Source organism: Lactuca saligna, chromosome 9, assembly GCF_052625555.1.
Source record: "Lactuca saligna cultivar CGN05327 chromosome 9, ASM5262555v1, whole genome shotgun sequence".
Lineage (NCBI taxonomy): Eukaryota > Viridiplantae > Streptophyta > Magnoliopsida > Asterales > Asteraceae > Lactuca > Lactuca saligna.
Window position 1 is genome coordinate 190,644,758 of NC_136425.1, and position 4,749 is coordinate 190,649,506.

Genomic DNA, 4,749 nt, shown 5'->3' on the forward strand with positions numbered 1-4,749 from the left:
TTTTGTCAAGAAATATACGATTTCAAATATAAAATGGGTGTTTAAGAATGTGAAATAATGTTGGCATAATTTTGATGGAAAACCCATAGCCACAAAAAAGGAGAAGAAGGAAACAAAAGCAAATTATAACAAACGAACAAAGGAATCCTTCAATATCTCCATTTTCAAATGGCTCCTTTCGTTCTTTCCAATCCTACCCCATATATACATGTTTTCTAAAAAGAGAACTAAGTTTCTATTATGTTAATTATTGTACTCAAGTAACTCTAACATACTACAATTTTTCTTTAAATATTAACTAATTATACTATATATTAAAGTTGTCTTCCTTAGCTACAGTGAACATACTGAATTTTTGGCAAAATTGGTCATTTGGTTATGGGTAGGGTTGCAAATTTGTGTCCTGCTCATATTTTGTGATTTTCTATATTATCGGTGGGTATGTTTTCTTCTGTGCTGGACACATGTTTTTTCTATATTTCCTTCACCGTCTTGTAAGCCAATCACATTTGGATAAGTGTTCTTCACCATTTTTGTTAGCCACCTTCTTTTCCTCTCTGTTTTCCACAGCGTGTAGACACTTATCTACATCCTTCCCACACTCTCTCGAAAACCATCCATCTCTCTCTAAACTCTTCGGCACATCATACTTTGAGTTCTAGAAATACAGCGGATCGATTCCACCTACCGCCTACTTCTCCATCGCATTCTTCCCGACCCCCTCAATCGCACCCTCCGTTATCTCTAAAACCCTCAATATATACAAATGGAACTTACATATCACTTTTGTATCTCCATCCTTTCTTGGATTTTTTTGATCACTGTTCGGATAATCAGAGAAATATTTGAAGGTGTACACATTAGGGGAGATCGAGAGGAAAGAAGGAAGAAGCAACAACTTACACCGACGCTCCATCATTCCACCGATTCCCCCCTCTGCTTGCTTTAATTCACCAAATTCTTCCCGACCCCCACAATCGCACCCTCCATTATCTCTAAAACCCTCATTCTATACAAATGGAACTTACATATCGCTTTTGTATCTCCGTCCTTTCTTGGATTTTTTTGGATCACTGTTCGGATAATCAGAGAAATATTTGAAGGTGTAGACATTAGGGGAGATCGAGAGGGAAGAAGGAAGAAGAAACAACTTACACTGGCGCTCTATCATTCCACTGATTCCCACCTCTGCTTGCTTTAATTCACCAAAAAAACGAGGACGAGGAACAACGATCGTCGTTGCTGAAGTCAGCTTCTTCTAATCTACATCCTTCTGCCGGTACTCCGATGTCATCTGACATGGCGACTCAAATTCAAAGACCCCTATAGCGCCGACAACCACTGCTGTTCAGAATTCATGTCGATGGTATTTATTCAAGGTGCATCATTTTCTTTCTCCCCTATCTCATTTAACAAACACTGCTAGTTCCAAAAAAGCTCACTTCCAATTTTGATTTCTAAAAATCAAGGGTCATCATTTTCTTACTATTCAAGGTCTTATAACTGTTTATAGATGTTTTAGATTGAACCCACTCACAATTTGATTGTGTGGTTGTCGATGGCACTCAACTTCCTGATTCCTTCTCGATTTTATCAGGTATCTATCGTTGTTTTATTTCGGTGTCATCGCCTTCACCATGCCATTTGTAAGTTTTATTTTTATTACGGTTTGGTTCATACGCACTGTGTGATTAGGTTTTCTAGAGGTTTTGGTATACAATCGCTTCCCAACCAATTCCATGGCAATACCCGTATCGGTTTTTCTGAGAGTTATTAAAATTACCGGATTCAATTGATTTTGGCTGATACTTATTAAAATTATCGGCTTCAATTGATATGTCGTTGTTTCTTTGCCCTGCTGTTTCCAATTTGGCATCATCAGTTTCAGATGTCGTCTACCTGCACTTCTTTTGTTTCCAGCAATTTGGGGAGGTTTGATAACTTTAAGTCAACTGGTAAGCTTACAAATAGCTGAACTACTAGAGTTTCTCCAAATATTCCTGATAAGTTTTTATTCCTGAAAGTGATTGAAATTTATGGTTAATCAAGTAATAACATTATTCAGTTGAACTATTAGCAACGTTTGTTTTTTATATTTTATAGTCGATGAAATGTATGAGTTAGTTATGTTTGTTATTCTTTCTATTTATTTTAGAAAATGTTTTGTAAAATTGTTTTTTGCCATTGGTTTTGAATGATTAATAATATAGTAATGAATTGGAATTACAGATTTCATTCCATAGTGGAACTGGAATTGGAATTCAAGATTCCAAATGGCCTGAAGGAAGGAAAATGGAAAGCCACACTCAGCTTCCACAACCTATCCTCAAAGGTAAATTTTGAGGTTATTGATTTATAAGGTCAATAATTTCAAATGTAGCCATCAAAATATATGAATTCGACTCTTATTGACAGTTGATTGCTAATTCCCTTTATGTTGGGATTCAAGTGGTATGCTTAATTTTTCAGGTGTGTGATTCGAGATGAGTTGATATTTGTTGACAACATCAATAGTGTCAAGGAAGGAAGATAGAAAGCCACACTCAGTTTCTACAAACCTGTTACAATAGAAGGAATAGCAGCAACCATGCTTCCTGGTTTCTCTCTGTACATTTCATGCTCTCTATTAATTGGAAGATTATGTTACGTTTGAGTGGCGTCTATGTTAATCATGGAGATCAAATACTCAAAGGAACCAGATAATCCTAGCGAATGTAACTACTTTCTCCTACAATAGTAAGTATATATATATATATTAATTTTATATTACTAGATCAAGAACATTATTTTTTTTTACTTTTTAAATAAATTTTGGATGTAATATTTATTGATTAAACTGAGACATGACTACTTAGATAGTACCTAGATAGTACAGAGCAAGACTATTATACTTCACTTCATAGTGAACATCAATCACAAATTTTACTTACAATCAGAGTAAATTCCACAATTGGTCCCTGTGTTTTCTTTAAACTTTTCAATTTTAGTCCATTGTTGGATTAGTCTTAATTTTTTTTCCTTAAGTATGCATTTTATTGTTGTTATGGTCCTTATGATTTACTCAAACTTGCAAGTTTAGTTAAAAATTTGGACTACACTTGAGTTTTGAGTAAGGGGATCAAATGTGTAATTTACTCCTATATTATTGTTATTTTTGTAGTTTATATATTGGAATTAGCCCATCTACACTTAAAAGACTTCTTTTTTATTTGATTATGGAACCCTAATAATTATATTGGTATTTGATGTCTTGAAAATGGATTTTCCATATATTTACTATTGAAGGTGATAGTTACAGAAATGGTCCCTGTGTTTCATTAAATTTTACAGAATTACTCCCTCTATACTATGAAATTTATTGAATTGGTCCATATGTAATCAAGATATTTTTTATTTGAAAGTAAAGCATTGTCTATAGTGAAATTTTACTTTTTGTTTATTGATCAAATGAAATTACAACTTTTTCCATAAAGAATTTAGTTGGAAATGTGGAAACCTAGCTATAGTAGATTATAGCAGATCAATGATTGCTTTGGTTGTTGTTCCAATTCATCGCTAATTACTGTTGTTGACGAGCCATCAAAGGGCCTTAAAGTATAACAACCTTTTCGAAGAAAAAGAGTAATTAATATATAATTTAAATGTCAATTATTAAATCAAATGTTTTTTATCGAACTAATGTCCCAATAATTTTTCTTTCTAATGATGAAGCTAGACTTATGAAGGTTTTGAAGGTGGAGCTTCTCCCAGATGGATCTGGGCATGTGTTTAATCTCGGTAATCTTTTTTTTTTTTTTTTTTCAGTTCCTAATCGACTATTTTCTTGATTATAGATTTAAACCAATTTTTTTTATAAATTTCTTTTTCTGATGAAGTACCTGAACTTGTGACCTTGTGACCAAAATAAAGTACAAAACTCTATTGTCATTATGTATTTTTTTTAGTAAAGGGCATTTTGGTCTGTTCTAGAAAATAATAGGTATTTGACAGTCCGGGACCGAGAAGAATTATGCTTCTGGCTTTGAAATGTTGCAGCCACTTTATTCGTCATAGCATGTCTAGCAATCAACCCTGTATAGAAGGTAATACTAAAGAATGAGGTTCATGAAATGCATTTTTATGCAGTCCAATTTTTTAAGGGTATATTGGTCATTTTTTTATATGTTTTCTCATTCTCTTTCATTTATAGGTTCCATTGGGTTTGAAGCTACAAGGGAGACCTGATAAAGGTGAACCATGGGAATCAGAGCAATACCCACGAGAGGAAGCAGTTAGATTAGTGTTGCCTTTGCTTAAATTTGGTAAAAATAAGTTTGTAGGTTTTCTTCAAGCTTTCAGTTTCAAAATTGACTTTTTAAGATTGTTGTTCATTCAAAATTGTTACGATCAACCATGGGTTATTTTCAAACGTGTTATACTTTGATTTTTTCTATGTTTTCTAATGATTCCTTATTTAATCATTATACTTAAATTCTGAATATGTGTTTTTGTTCATGTATGTAGCTTTAAGAACCTAACATATGTGTTTTGATAAGAGAATTAGATCTCAGTTTGCTTCTACCTTCATTTTTTAGCATTATAATTTCATAGTTAACTAGCTATACCATCGTACTTCCATGATGAACTACCTATAAACGATGCCACCATCTTTAACGTAATGTGTTCCGTCGGTTTTCTATGACATTAGTGGCAAATCCAACCCCGCGAAGTGGGGTTTCTTATCTAGTTATATATATAAATCTTATGTAT

The 4,749-nt window shown here is 33.3% G+C and overlaps 1 long non-coding RNA gene across 11 annotated transcripts; it reads left to right on the forward strand.

Moving 5' to 3' along the window:
- The first annotated feature begins 227 nt into the window (after window positions 1-227).
- Window positions 228-4,408, forward strand: LOC145015199 (uncharacterized). Of its 11 annotated transcripts, none has more exons than XR_013665780.1 (8): window positions 228-1,379; window positions 1,598-1,646; window positions 1,883-1,955; window positions 2,230-2,332; window positions 2,470-2,736; window positions 3,712-3,777; window positions 3,970-4,082; window positions 4,190-4,408. It is a non-coding gene; the product is annotated as an uncharacterized LOC145015199 (long non-coding RNA). The 11 variants fall into 11 exon arrangements; XR_013665781.1 differs by having other exon boundaries at window positions 3,980-4,082; XR_013665782.1 differs by having other exon boundaries at window positions 3,716-3,777.
- The last annotated feature ends 341 nt before the right edge of the window (window positions 4,409-4,749 follow it).